This window comes from Pongo abelii, chromosome 10 (genome assembly GCF_028885655.2).
Source record: "Pongo abelii isolate AG06213 chromosome 10, NHGRI_mPonAbe1-v2.0_pri, whole genome shotgun sequence".
In the NCBI taxonomy this organism is placed as follows: domain Eukaryota; kingdom Metazoa; phylum Chordata; class Mammalia; order Primates; family Hominidae; genus Pongo; species Pongo abelii.
Window position 1 is genome coordinate 82,383,626 of NC_071995.2, and position 16,822 is coordinate 82,400,447.

Genomic DNA, 16,822 nt, shown 5'->3' on the forward strand with positions numbered 1-16,822 from the left:
TTCTGAATCTAATGGTGAGTGTAAATCTGAAGCCAAATAATAATTAAGGATTAAAGTATTGTCATGTTAGCTTAAGCTGTCAGGAAATAGTTAATAAGTGATAATGTCACATGATCCTTGGGGTGTTGCTTCATCAGCCAGATACCTCTGTGGCCAGTGGCACCTTTGCCTGAGTATGCTTGTGACTGCTGGGCTCGTTCTGCCCCCTCGTCTGGGCATGCTGCACTCAGCTCAAGCTACTGGCCTGAATCTCACACCTGCCAAGGGCAAGCCAGGGGCAGAGCAGCAAGGCACGTGTGAGCAAGTGAGTGCAGGGTCTAGCCACTGCACAGCCAGGCACACTGGCTGCTGTGGCAGGCCAGGCAGCTCCAGCTGCTGGCATAGGTGCCAGCTCCATGCAAGCTGTGGCTGGACCAGATGTACCACACACAGCTTCTGCTTCAGGCACTGCATCCAGATGAGGGGAACACAGTGACACCTGGAAGCTTGGAGATGCCAGAAACCACAGAGCCTCGAAGAGGGTGTCACAGCCCTGGCTCGGAGAAGCCTTAGGTCTGGGCTCTTCCAAGGTCTGCAGAACATCTCTCCTCCTTGCCTGCAATGTGGCAACTGGGCGGGGGTGGGGAGGTGCTGTTTCAGCCCTGATTGCGTTACAACTCTTCCAATCCCACCAATTGGCAGATCCCAAGTTTTTGTCCTGTGTCCAGAAAGAATAAGGTATGTGGACAACTGGAGGGTGAGCAAGGTGGAGAGGAGCTTCATTGAGTGACAGTAAAACTCTCAGGATACCTAAAATGGGTAGCTCCTTTCTGCAGGCAGGTCATTCCAACATCTGTTTGAGTCTGGCTGAGTCTGGGGTTTTTATGGCCTTAGAAGAGAGGAAATATGTGCTATTTGGTCCATGGATAGCCATGAGTGGGCCCAGAAAAAGCACCATAATTTCTCAGTCTGGGCTGTGGACTCCACCCAGAACCGGCAGCCTGGGCCCCAGGCTTCAGGCCGTCCCTGGCTTGAAGGTGGCGTTTCACCGGGACCTGCCCCTTTCTACCCAGGAATCTGTCTGCCTCATACTGCTATCAACATGCCATCCACAATGCCCAGGTTGTTAATGCTGAGGGTCACCTGTAGGCCCATTCCAAGCCACCCTCACGCTCCCTCAACCTCCCTGTGATGCTCCTTAGTGCCCAAAGTCTGGAGGGGGTGGAGGCAGAAGGGGGCTGGTGTGTCAGCATTGCCCGGGATGAGCACACCCCTAGCCAGGTCGCAACAGCCTTCCCAGCTTGGCCACAACTTTGTTCCACACCCATTTGAGCGCAGGGAGCAGGAAAGAGCCAGACAGCAGGAGCAGGCACTTTCAAGCCTGCGAGGGAGAGGGGCTTCCTGGGCCTGGCCGAGAGTGTAGGGATGTCCAGGTCTGGAGACATGGCTGGGTGGCTGCAGCTGTGCCTGGGAATGCGGGACTCCAGCCCTGCTAACTTGGTAGAGAACGTTGCTCCAGCTTGTTCCTGGCCCCTGCTAGGTCCATGGAAGTTGCAGACCCAGCCACACCTCCCCTGCTGCATCCGGCATCCCTGCAGCAGCTGCTCCAGATGGGCCACCACTGCCATCAATAAGTTTTGACATATGTATTAATTAGAGTATAAGATAAGCTTCTGTTAACCAGAAAAGAGAAAGGGACCACTAAATCAGTGCATAAAAAATATAAATTTACTTCCACTAATCCTAATGGATAGGACCCAGGTTTGATAGGGTAGTACTGATGGCTTCAAAACTTGGCTTTCATCTTGGATTCAAAAGATGTTGATCTAGGTTGTGCCATCATCCAGACAGAAGGAAGAGAGAGAGGACCACAGGAATGCATGGCAAATCTTTTCAAGTTGAGTCCTGGAAGTGGTAATCATCACTTAAACTCAACAACTATAGGAGTGAAAAAAACTTAATCTCATCGGTTTGTGGAGCTACAGAAGGCTGAAAATGTAATATTTTGAAGAGCAGACAATATCCACATGTTTGGAAGAAGGGAGAGCATGTACTGGGGACACCTAGTAGTCAGCCATAAGATATTCTATCCTAACCAAAATTTCCTAAAAAATACTTTGGTTCTCAGATTTATAGATCTTACTTTTATATTTTATAATACATGTGCCTTAAATACAATTAAAAACAGTTAAGGAATAGGTTTACCCATAATTTCAGCCTTTGAATTTACCAAGTATTTTCTATTCCATCATGTATTTTCATTTAAAAAATTGTGTAACATTGTTATGAAAGGTTATTAACATTCTGGTTATATATGAAAATAGTTTATGGTCATTGTCCATTTTTATTGCATTTACTCATCATACTGATAGATAAATCATATTTCCTGTGTTTAACTGTATGTGTCAGAACACCTCTCAGAAAATTTCCTATATTCGTTGAGAATTTTGGCACTTGACCTATATTCTTTACCCATAAGCTCCTGTAATGATTATAGATAAATACAATGTCAAATTTTGGCACTTGACCTATATTCTTTACCCATAAGCTCCTGTAATGATTATAGATAAATACAATGTCAATCCATCATCTTATCCTTACTATTCATTGAAAAGAAAATCGAATTCTGGGATTAATATGGCCCTTAGTAGACTATAATGTTTATCCAGAAATGTAAGACTTGCTCCAGATATGCAGGACATTTTTTTCAAGTAATAGAAAAGAAAAAAAAGAAGAAATGTATGACTGCCTCAGAAAAGTGTGTGGGGGCTATCTCAAATAAGGGTGTTTATAGGATATCTTTAACTACATTGGTGTATCCCTTAAAATCTGGAGCCTAGCCCTTAGGTTTCCAGAAACAGAAATGAAGAAATCATCCAATCTCTCAAGGAGAAGTCTCAGTAATCAAGTCAAGTGAGACAAGGCTGATATATATAAAATATAAAGGTATATTGGGTTAAAATAATTGCTGGTCTGGAACAATTGCATAAAAACACTACTTTACAAATATTTATGAGGGTGAATGTTTTGCACAAAATAGCATGCCATTGGGGTATAGATAGACAAATTCACCCTTAGGGAATAATACTCAAATTAAAGAAATAACTTATCTAAATAATTGTAATACAGGACAATGAACAATGAGACAGAAGTAAAATATCACTGTCTTTAAACTTTCAGCCTTCTAACTTAAAAAACAAGTATTCCTCATATCTTCAAGGTGTTCAACAAATAATTTGCTTCCCCTCATCTGATATATGGCCCAGTCTTCAAAACATAGTTAACATTGTTTGAAATAGGATATAGTACATTGTTTGAAATAGGATATAGTAATACTGGGAATACTATTTTCCTAGCACATTTATTGATTAGACATGTGTTCCCCATTGATACGTAATGTGACTGTTAAAATATACGTATTTCTCATTTTTATTGTAGGTCTACTTTAAGGATCTATGTGATTTTGGTAATACATTAGCAAATTTACTAATTTCTAATTTAGCAATATGCTGTCTTCATTATGATGCTCTTGTGATAGCTCTTCATTTCTTATAAAGTACGACACCTGTATTATACAGGATATAATTCAGTTGTGAGTAAGTGAAAAATAAAATTTCAAAATTTATGCGGATTAAACACAACATAAATTTTTCTCACACATAAATAGGTAATGGATAGACCAGAATTAGTAAATCAGCTCCACAAGCATTAGGACCTAGGGTATTACTACCTTGTTTTTGTAGCAAACTCAATACCTGGTTTCTTATTCATGCTTTGGTCCCAGTAAATGAATTCAAATTCTAGACACAGAAGAGAAACCAGGAGGAGAGACGCATTCTCTCTGCCATTAAGGGTGGATACTAGAGGTAACATATACCATTAACACTTCCATTAACACTTAAGTCCCACTTAACAGAACTTAATCGCCTATAATTATAAGAAAGCCCAGGAAATATTCACTTATATTCAGAGATATTTCTGCTAAATTGAAAAAACTATATGTTAAAATAGATAATGGGTGTCCATTATTTTCTGGGTAGTCTCTCAATTTAATTATCTTCAAGAATATGAAGTTTCTTCTTGTATAATTCATTCAAGTACACTCTAGAGTGATTATCTCAAAGGCTATTTAAGAAACCTGGAGAAATCCTAATAGATTATTTTGGGGAGAATTTATAACTTAAATTTTCTATACATAACACTGCATACTGAGAAATCTCAAAAAATATAGAAAGTTGATGAAAAGGGATAAAATTTCAGAAATTCCTTGCATTTTATATATCCATATAAAACAGAAAATATGACTTAGAAAGACATCATTTATATTAGCAACAAAATGTGTAAGACAATGAAGAACACATTGAGATATCTTAGTAAACAGTGATTTTTCCCTGAACCTTTATTTACATATATATTGTTTTCATTAGCAAACACTTGCAGAACATTAGGTAGAATCAGTGGCAATGATCATTCTCTCTAATTTTTTTGTTGTTTATGTTAAAGGGAAGTTTTAAAATTTTTATCTTATATATATCATATTTCAAACATTGTTTATAGAGTATTAAAAAGGAAAGAAAGAAAATATATGAGCTAATGATCTATTTCAAGGTGTAAGACTAAGAACAAAAAAAAGAACCAAAAAAAAGACCAAAAAAGTAGAAGTAATTGTAGCAATACAATAATAAATGTAGATCAAAGCCAGTGAATAAAATTCAACAAAGAAACTTTTTTTTGAGATTTGTGTACTCACACAAGAATATGTAAAATGTGGAAACCAAGTTTAGAAATGTAATTACAGACTAATCTCAGTAATGAAAACAGATACAAAAATACTAAATAAAATTACAACAAAACCCTCAATCTAAACAACAAAACAAATTTAGAAAAAAAAAATCTAGAAGGCAACAAAGCCATGACCGTGATTTTTCCCAGATGTGATGAGAGGAAAAAATGGTTTCATATTGGTCTCTATAAACTATACATATAGGGTTATGGCAGTCACTTTAGCAACTTAACTGATTTACCTGCTGATTTGTAAAGTGTTTTTATCTTCAATAAATTTTGAAATTATCTAATTACTTTTTTTCTGAACATATTGAAATAACTAATTGGTCTCTTTCTTTTGCTCTGTTAATGGGTCAGTTAATATTATTTAGTGTGAAAGCATTTTTTTTCTCTCATCACATCTGGAGAAAACCACTATGGTGATGGCTTTGCTACTTTTTAGGGTTTTTTTTTTTCCGAATTTGCTCTATTTTATATTTTTAGATTTAGGGTTTTTGTTGTGATAGTATTTAGTGTTTTAGTGGTTTTTTTTTTCATCTGTTTTCATTACTGAGATTGGTCTATAATTACGTTTCTAAACTTAGGTTCCCCGTTTTACATTTTTTTGTGAGAGTAAACAAATCTCAAAAACAATTGTTTATTTGATGAGTTTTATTTACTGGCTTTGATCTACATTTATTATTGTTTTTATTTCTATAATTTCCTTTCTTCTATTTTTTTGAGGGTATTTTCCTTTTCTTTGTCTTACACCTTGAAATAGATGAATAGCTCCTACATTTTCTTTCCTTTTTAAAGAGTCAATAAGCAATGTTTAGACATTTTTTTCTGGTTACCACTTTAGTTGTTTTCGACAATAACAGCTTTTCTAAATTCTTTTGTAATTGTAGTTATTCAATTTTTATTTATAATATCAGTTTTTAAATATCTAAATTACATTTAAATTACATATCTAAATTACATTTAGATATTTAGATATTAGTCAGTTTATATGACACCGATTCTTTGAAAATTGATGAAAGTACTTTTTGAAATTAATACATAATTTTAAAGGTCAAATGTAATTCAGAAAATAATGCATATTCTTCAGCTTCTGTGACATGTTTTATATCTGTCCATTAGATCAAGTTTGTTAAGTATGTTTTCAAATTGCCTATTTTTTTTAGTTTTATCAACTATTATTTAAAGATGATAAAAATCTCCCACTATCGTGGTGTTTTTCACACGCTTATTGTAATACCATTTTTAATTAGTGCACATTAGTAGTTGGATAAATGTTTTGAAATATATGTATTCACTTTCTCAATATGTAGTAACCTCTTTTTTCTTTGGATAAATATATTTTATAAAATAAATTTAAGATAATTATTCTTTATATTTCACTCAGTAATTTTCAAGTATAAAGTTCCCCCTTTTCAGTATACCTTTCTGTGAACTTATATTTTTGTGAATATCTTATGTATGATTATGATATATGACAATTGAAATTCACATGAAATATTTTTACCACATTAATTTATGCTATGTTTCCTTTTTTAACTTTTTGTCTTCTATTTTAGTTTTATAATTCAATTTTTCTTCTCATTCTTTTGAAAATTTATTGCAGTTCTTCTGTTGATTACCTTTTCTTTTTTCTTTCCTCTTTGGCTGTTTTTAAGACGTTCTTGATGTCGTCAGTATTTTGCAGTTTTACTATGATGAATCTAGGGGCGGAAGTTTTGTTTTATTCTGATTCATGTCCACCATCCTTCACTATTTTCTAGATTTTCAGAAGCTATGTTGGACCCTTATTATATTATTTTTAACCCTCTTTTGTATTTCCTTTGTATGTCTTTGTGTCCTCTGTACAATCTGATACTTGACATTTTGCACATTTAAATTCAATTTTTAAACTTCTAGATGTTCTATGAGGGGATCTGTCTGCCAATTTACCACTTGGAGTAGATATAAGCTTCCAACTCCATCTCCTATCCCTGAGCAATATTATAACTCAAGTCTCTAGGTTTCTGAAATCATCAAAAGTTCTTATGCCTACCAGATTTTCTGCAAGGGCTTATCACAGTGGTTTCTAACTTTCTACTGTTTACATCCTCTGGAAAGTTTTCTTATTTCCTTACATATTCAGGTGTGCATTTTGTATGATGTTAACTTTATATTGTCAAGCATATCTTATGTCTTGGAACTGGGGTATTTTCAAAATAACTTTTCAAACATTGACAGAACTGAAGTCTGCACTTCTCATATGCGTCTATGTCATGGACTAACAATATGAAATTGTTTAAGAGAGATATTCTATTACTTTTAAATACATTCACCTTTTAGTAAAAGAGTATTTTCTTCATACACAAATTTATTTTACTGTCAAAACTGAGTATTCATCTTAGTAAATATTACGTTTAAAGAGTAAAAATGTTATCACATTACTGTTAAACCGTAAGAACTCATGTGGCCACCTTTAGTTAGAGAGTTATGTCAGAACAAATTTAACTGGAGTAGATAGAAACGAAAATGTAATATTTTAAGTAAAGACTGAAGGTAAAGTAGAAATAAATGCTATGCTATTAGATGCCAAAACCACAGAATAGCTTTACTACGTATCTGCAGCACTTTTTGCATAAAGCCATATGTAGCTAACAAAATTCTTTACTTCTACTAGAAACAAATTTATTTGAAGTATGAAGGTGTCAGAGTAATCCTTCCTTCACATTGCATTTTATAAAGCTGTCACTGTATAGTTGGATTTCAAAGCTTTACTTGCTGCCTTAATGTATAAAAGAAGGAATAATCAGGAGGCCCACAAATAAAAATTACTAGAGAAAGTGATATCCTTAGGCATGTGATCTTCTAGTTATTCTTGAATCCTCTTTCTCCCTTGATTTTCTCTCAACCAACTTGCCCCACTCCTACAAACCCATACACTGTTGCGCATTCTTTAAATTCTATCTTGATAATGCCTTTCTTATTTATTCTTGTGTTTATGTCTAATTTTGTTGGCAATTTTGGATTGCCATAGGCAAGTAATAATTTTCAAAGTTTTGCTTCTTTTCAATTACACCCTTACTCTCATCTAATTGTATAGTTTCTACATTGATAACTTCCAGAACTGCATCTTATATCCTATCTGTCTCTATATTCAACTCCTGGTATGTATTACTAACTATAGATATTTGATGTACCTGAAACTTTTTCCTGGCAAACTGAATGTATTAATTTTCCAGAAAATCTCTTCCTCTTGAATCCCCCTTTCCTGTTTATGACAGAATTCTTGTCCTATTCCCCCAATCTCCTTTGACCTTGCTTGTCTGTTCTCCCTGACAACAAATCTATCAATTGTCAAGTTTAGGCTTGTATTATCTTTCTACATTTATCAACCCTTTTCTTCTGTAATTACTATAAAATATTTTAAGCATACATTAGCTATTAGAAAAATACAACATATATATTTATTTTTGTATGGATGGTCAGATCTTAATCTCTTGCTGTGTTTAATTCAGATTTATTTTTCTATTTTAAATAAATTATAGCTTTAAAAATTGAAGACTTCTATATATATATTTACTTATATATATAGACTTCTCTCTGTATATATTTTTCTGATCACATGCCCATCGTTTCATCTCTTGAATACCTGCTTTTCTGAATTTGATGTTTATTATTTATATTTATTACTTATTTTCATTATTTACAAATATATAACACTGGCTTATATATTTTAAAATTTTGTATAAAAGGTATGACATTGTATATACCTCCTGAATTTTTTCACGTTATGTTTTTGAAATTTGTTCCTGTTGATATCTGTATCTCTAGTTTATTAATTGTGATATGCCAGAGTATAAACAGAACATCATTTGTCCATTTGAATTTTACAGAATATTTAGATTAATTCTAATTATTAAATGTTGAAAAATGCAGCAATATTCTTATAAATGTCACACTGTGCAGATGTATTAAAGCTATATATAGTATCTACTAGTAGTAAAATCACTAGGGTATAGAATATGTTAGTTTTCAGTTTTCCTAAGCTTTTGTCAAATAGCTTTAGAGAGTGGTTGAATCAATTTTTATTTCCTGTAATTAATGAGATTTCCATTGCCCCTCAATCTTATTAACAACTGTTATTAAGAATTGTTTTGCCAGCTTCATGCCTTTAATCTTAGCACTTTGAGAGGGTGGGCCAGAAGAATTGCTTGAGGCCAGGAGTTCAAGACCAGCCTGGGCAACAGAGTGAGACCCCATCTCTAATAATAATAATAATAATCATAATAAAAAGCCAGGCGCAGTGGCATGTACCTTTAGGCCCAGCTAATTGGGAAACTGAGGCAGAAGGATCACATGGAGTTCTAGGCTAAAGTGAGCTATGGTCACACCCCTTAACTCCAGCCTAGGGGACAGAATGTGACCTTGTCTTGATAAGACGCAATAAAATTGTTTTAATTTTTCCCAGTCTACTGGATAGAAATGATATCTGTATTTCTCTGATTACTAATGAGATTGCAACATACTTATTGGCCATTTTATTTTTCTTTTTGCAAATTGCTACTCATATTCTTTGCTCACTTTTATATAAAGCCGATGCTTCTTAGATTATTTTACTATGACTTTAAGAAGCTCTTTATATATTCATAAAAGAATGATAATTATAACTAACATTTATGTGGTGCTTATTAGGTTTAATGGACTTAAAAATGTTTTCTATTTATTAGCACATTTCATGGACACTAATTCTATTTTGGTTATATATGATAAAATACGTTTTATTTGACTGCTGCCTTATAATGTACAGAATATATTCATTTTGGTATATTTAAATTCATTAGCCTATTTGTTTTATTTTTTTTTCAATATCTCTAGTTCTTTGTTGCTACAAGGGTATTAATATATTTCCCTATATATCCTTTTTAAGTAGTTATCATCTTTATTTTCACATTTAATTATCTAATACCCCTGGAGTTTACTTTCAGCAACATTGAGATCCACTTATTATTATTTTCACAAGAAGACTAGTTGTCTCATCACCATTTGTGTTTTCCAGCTGAATTCTTAAATCTCTTGTCACGTATAAACTTTCCACAATTGTGTGAATCTGTGTCTGAGCTCTCTATTATGTCCAATTGGTCCATTTATCTATTCCAATGTCAACATACTTTACTACAATTAGTATAACTGCATAATATATCCTGGTAGGGATATATTTATTCATCCACCTTGTTCTTTTAAAATTGTATGTTTATGCCCATTCTAATTATTCTTGACAAGTTCATTTTAAAACCATATCAACATTTTTGGAATTAGACTGGCTGTGTAGATTGTATTTTAGAAAAACTGTAATGTTCCTGATATTGAGCCTCTTACATATGAACAGAATTCAATTTTCAGATTTTCATTTATCTTTATAATCTTTTACATTTTTGAATAAAGTTTTGTCATTTCTGTCTTTTAAAGATCTATACATCTTTAATAGATTGGTACTTCATTATTTTTTGATAATGTAAATGACACAATTTTCTACATCAGCTATTTTTAAAAAGCATTTGTTAACATTTAATAAACCTCCCCCCATGTGACTTTAAGTAACCAAGACTAGCCCCATACTCATAAACACTCTTAATCTTCTCAGCTCTTCTGCTGAAGAATTTGGCTTTCATGATGATAGGCTGCTTTGGGAACTTTTCCTTCCCCAGACAGAACATTTTAGTAGGCCTATAAAAACAGAGAGATGGCTTATAATACACCATAGCAGGTACCAACTCCCTGATGAGTATGAGGAAAGATGCCTACCAACCCACACCTTCTGGGATCTAGGTAGGCCATGTTTTAGATATGCATACTAACAGCCACTGATTGCTCCTGCCAGTGAATCAAGACCAGTAGATTCATTGAGAACTCTAGCACACCAGGACAAGAGCTGTGTCAGGATGTTACTCTAGTGTCAGCTCGAAATTAGCTTTTGAGTGTTTATTCTGGCATATAATAGCACAAATTTAATTCCATAACATTGTTTATTTTCTTTTCTCCATATTCAGTTTCCAGATTCAGATTCTTAACCATCTCATTGTTATTTTTGCAGAAGACAGTAGTTTTCCCTCTTGCTTGGTACAGTCATTAGACATTCTTCATCTTTCATCAGTAACATTCTTAAAGTACATTCCCAGCTAAGAGACTTCTATTTTTATCTATTGCCAATATGGCAAATTCAAGACTTGTTAAGCTTAAATACATGACCTTAGCATGCCCTGCATGTTTAGGCTCATCTACTCTTTTTCCATTTTGTGATCTGTTCCCAAGCTCACATGGCTTGTGGTAACTTGTAGTTTGTTGTAGGATACCAGCGTGCCTGCCCCAGTTACTTGCTGACTGTGGCTAAGATGGTGCCTTTAGTTTTTTGACATGTGGTCCTCTCCAAAGGGAAGTTCACAACATGGCAGCTTGATTATTTTGATTATTTAAAGCCAGCGAGGAAAACAGCCTCTTCACAAGGCTAAAAGCTAAAAATTTTTCAATAACATTTATTTAGTCAAACAGCACTTGTTATTTATTCACTCTTTCAATAAATTGAGAACCTCCTACATGCATGCACTGCAGTGTGGTATGCTTAGTTGCTATAACTATGAATAAATCAGACATGACCTTTTATATGCTATTATAAAGAGTAACACAGGCACATAATTACATATATCTCATCACTTTTATTACATTCTGTTAGTTGGAAACAAGTCACAGGTTCCACTCACACTTAAGAGGAGGGCATTAGACAGAGTAAAGCTACCAGGAGGCAGAAATCATGCTATGTTCTATTCCAAACTTTCCATCAGCAAACAGTGACAATAGGTGCCTTTTAAAATAATTATTTAAAATGTATTGAAAATCACATAGAAAAACAGAAACACAAGCACAGATGCACATAAATGCTTATTATTTACAGAAATAAAATTTTACTATTTATACTGTTGAGCAATTAGTTCTTATTTCTTAACAATCCATTGAGGACATTGTTCTATATTACCAGTAGTTACATATCACAGTATATGTGCCTGCCTTCTTTTTAACTGGTATATATAGCAATTAATGATCATTATAATTGATAATTACAATGCTTAGATCACAGTTATGAATTTCCCAGATATCAAATTAGGGATGATGTATACAAAATATCAGAAGAGTAAGAAAAAGCAATGTGGAAGTAATGTTACAAAAATCCAGATAGATATTTTCACAATAGAACAATCCACAGGTGGCCACTGAAATTAAAATTAATTAAAATAAAAACAATTAAAATTTAGACCTTCAGTCATGTTAGTCACATTGCAAATGTTCAATAGTCATCACATGTGGCTAGTGACTACTGTACTGGACAGGGAAGATATAGAACACTCATGTTATCACAGAAACTTCTGTTGGGCATAGTTATTACAGAAAGCCACGAAGAATAAAATATGGAGCTGCGTTTCAAGTTATTTTCTAGGATGTCATGTGGTTTTTCATTGGTGAGATAGTAGTAAGCATTTTCCCCTTAATCTGTAACACAAGAATGTAAAAAGCAAAATAATACTTACAGAAATACATAACACACAAATAAATGTAGAAACCTATTTAAATAAACTAAAGAAATAAACACAAAATTGTTTAACTTATTTAAAAATAAAAGAAGATGACATAATGGAAACATTGTAATTTTAAAATATTTTTATTATTTATTTATTTGATAAAATACCACTTTAAATTTAGGCTATTCTTCTATAAATCATTTCAGGTTCTATTCTCCTTCATTGATATATTTGTCTATTCTGGTCTTAGCGCCAAGTTATTAATTATTAAACTTGGCTTAAATTTAATTATTTACATTTAATTAATAATATCACTATATTGATGTTTTATATTTAATGCAGTAAAAAATAATGGTTATATTTAAAATATGTGACAAATCAACTGCAAATTCTATCTAAGGAAAAAATTGAAATAAATGTGTGTATGCACACATAAATATATATATAAGAATAAATTACCACATACCTATAAATACCTATAAATATTTAAGCTTTTTATTAAACAATATGAATTTAAAATATATAATATTTGCTAACAACTGATATCACAAATAAACTAATAGCTTCTATGAAAGACCTTAGCATATATAAGGAAAAGAATAAGAAACAGAAACTATAAAAAATAGAAAAAATATAAAGAGGAAACTAACTCAATTTATCTTGAGATTGTCCTAATATAATCAAAATGTAATTTTTAATGACAGGAATTTTTAAAAGGAAATTTTAATAATTATTATTTGGGTTCACAAGTATTAAAATATTAATGTATGCCTCTTAGTAGTTATATGAGCAATGTACTAGTATCATTTCCATTTTAATGTTATAAGGGAATACTTATTCTCCCAATGCCACACTTCTAGTAAGAATTAAACCAGGATTGGATACAGGTACCTAAAATATTAATATTTTCTTTATATTTTCCAAATTTTTTGTCATGAACTAATTTGTGAAGTATGTATATATTACATATGTTTTATATTTACATATGATATATAATACAGTATATACAATATGTATGTATAACACATATCTACATAAAACAATCAAGTCTAAATCTAACTTTTGATAGGTGGAGAAATATTTTTTCTACTGCATTTCAGAATCCATTTCCTTGGCAATAATGGTTCTCCTTATTTACTTGATTTAAACGTGCATATAAAAGCTATTTATACTAGCCATGGTCTCACAACACAAATTTTTCATACCGCTGAAGGTTTATGAAGTACAGAGAGGTCTTGACAAAATGTCATACAAAATTAAATGAGGTAAATTATTTGTCAATCAGTATGAATAAAACATAAGTTGTATAAGAGAGAGAAAATTATTTTAATAATTAGGATGCCATAAAATAGCATTAGAATATGAGACATACCTGTAGCAGAGGCTGACTAATTAACCTGTGAGCCAAACAATTAATCAAATACGGACCAGAATTTGCTGGGGAGGTAGACTTAGTTGCTGGTACTCATGCTTGGAAAAACACATTCCAAAGGTTTAAAGCAGGCTGTTAAATCTATCTTGTATTACAGACTGTCAGAGAGAGTATAGTAGGATAAAGATGATGGAGACCAGATCCATAACCACAAGATGTAGGAATCATTGCCAAGTTAGTAGTTATATTCTATTAATGTAGGCTATAATGTTCTACCTAATCTGTTAGTTGAAAAAACATGTATATGTAAATAAAATAGGTATGTATTACTACAAATAAAAGTGCATTAATTTTATGTATTAATATTTTTACTACTAGAGTAAGAACTATGGTTAAATAATGACTTTCTAAGTATGGTGTAGCTTTATTCATTGACTTAGTATTTTGCTAAATGATTTTTAGTATGCAAAAATGAGACCAACCCTGTTTTAACATTATTATGCCAGAAAACCAACAGAATAACCAATCTGACCACAAGTTGCATAGTATAACTTAAGAAAAACAAAAATTGAAGTGGGTCAATAAAACAAACAGAAACCCACAATTAATTTCAACAAAATTAATGTAGAAATCAGAGTCTGGCTAAAATAAAATACGCATTTTATAAAAGACAAATTATAAGAACAAGAGTATTCAAATTAAAAATGACAAATTTGGTATAAATCACATATAAAAAGATATTAATTACAATATAAAATAAAATATTAGTGTAAACATACATTAAAATGTTAGAATTATAAAAAACTAAACTTTATGAAAATTAACAAAGTAATAACAAAATCAAATTGACCACACACTAAAAAAAATTACTAGTTTTCAAACATTATATTTAATCATTGGTTCAGGCTGAGATTTTATGTTAACATTTTCAGTTTTTCATGAAAAACAATTTTCAAGAACACATAGTTTGAGATAATAAAAATATACTTGCACGTGCATGTATATAGCAACACAATTTGCAATTGCAAAAATGTGGAACCAACTCAAATGCCCATCAATCAATGAGTAGATAAAGAAACTGTGATCTATCTATCTATCTATCAACTATCTGTGGATGAGATTGGAGACTATTATTCTAAGTGAAGTAACTCAGGAATGGAAAATCAAACATCGTATGCTCTCACTCCTAAGTGGGAGCTAAGCTATGAGAATGAAAAGGCATAAGAATTACACAATGGAGTTTAGGGGCTTGAGGGAAAGGGAGAGAAGGGGGCGAGCGATAAAAGAGTACAAATAGGGTGCAGCGTGTATTCCTCACGTGATAGATGCACAAAAATCTCACAAATCACCACTAAATAACTCACTTATATAATCAAACACCACCTGTTCCCCAATAACTGATAGAAATAAAAAATTGAAAAAGAAAAGACACATTCACTGGGCAACATCAAAAGTAGTAAGGATATATTACTTTTCATTACTATATTTCATTACTTTTCATTACTATAATTACTTTTCATTAATTATCCTTATTATTAAGATAAGGTTTTTTCTCATCCAATAAATAAATAAATAATGAATAATATGGAACTTTTCTCAATAGATTTTATAAACTCAGAAACAAAAAAATTCAAATCATTCTCTTAGCATATGTTAATTCTTATTCAATGTTTTATTATCTCACTGATTCTAGCTCTCTCTCTCAATATAAATATGAATGTGTGTGTGTGTGTATATATATATATATACTTCATTTACACACACACACACAGGTTTCATTCACAGCACCTTTTACAGGTTTCAGCACCATTCTCCCCAAAATTGATAAACCTTCATAAGAATGTATGTTCTATCAAGCATTAATCCTAATTGTCCTATGTAATACTTAACCCTCACGACAACCGCAGAACACATAATCTTTCACACCACACATGGAACACTCATTAAGATGAGTATATAATGAACTATAAAACATGTCTCAAGAAATTAAAAGTTATTTAAATCATACAATGTATGTTATCACAATGCGACAGTATCAGAAATCTATTTTTTCAAGTACCTGGAAAATCCCCAAATATTGCAAATTAGATATAACACTTGTAGTCACCATTTGTGCAGAGAAAAAAATTACAAGGTAACTCAGAAACTGGAAGTGAATACAGCCACATTCTCAGAAAAACACAATAAAAATAGAAACCAATACCAAGAAGATATCTCAAAGCCATACAATTTATATTGAAATTAAAAATCTTGCTGAATGGCTTTTGGGTAAACAATAAAATTAAGGCAGAAATTAAGAAATCTTTGAAACTAATGAAAGCAAAGACAAAACATACCAGACTCTCTGCGACACAACCAAAGCACTTTTAAGAGGAAAGTTTATAGCACTAAATATCCACCTCAGAAAGTTAGTAAAGTCACAAACTAACAACCTAACATCACACCCAGAAAAACTAGAAAACAACAGCAAACAAACCTCAAAGCTAGCAGAAAAAAATTACTAATGTCAGAGCTAAACTGGAAAAAAAATAAGGCAGGAAAAACCATATGAAAGATCAACAAAATAAAAAGTGGTTATTTGAAAGGATAAAAAGGATCGATAGACTGCAAGCTAGAACAATAAAGAAACAAAGAAAGAAGATCAAAATGAACACAAACAGAATTGGCAAAGGAGATGTTAACATTTGCCTCACGGAAAAAAAAAACCAGAATATTATGAACATATCTATTCACACAAGTTAAAAAATATAGAAGAAATGGATAAATTCCTGCAAACATATAACTCCCAAGACGGAACCAGGAATAACTTGAAACCCTGAATAAACCAATAATAAGTTCCAAAATTGAATCAGTAATAAAAAGCTTACCAACAAGAAAAAGCCCCAGATCAGATGGATTCACAGCCAAGTTCTAGCAGACAAATGAAAAAGAGCTGATACAATTCTACTGAAACTATTACAAAAAACTGAGGAAACAGAACTCCTCTCTAACTTATTATATGAGGCCAGCATCATGCTGATATCAAAACCTGGCAGACACAGTGAGAAAAGCAAACTTCAGGCCAATATCCCTAATGAACATACATGTAAAAATCCTCAGCAAAATACAAGCAAACTGAATCCAGTAGCACATTAGAAAGCCA

At 32.5% G+C, this 16,822-nt stretch overlaps 1 non-coding gene across 1 annotated transcript; it reads right to left on the bottom strand.

The window, feature by feature from the left end:
* Positions 1-10,571: 10,571 nt before the first annotated feature.
* Positions 10,572-10,698, bottom strand: LOC112135973 (small nucleolar RNA SNORA3/SNORA45 family). Its single transcript, XR_002917189.2, has one exon. It is a non-coding gene; the product is annotated as a small nucleolar RNA SNORA3/SNORA45 family (small nucleolar RNA).
* Between the last annotated feature and the right edge of the window lie 6,124 nt (positions 10,699-16,822).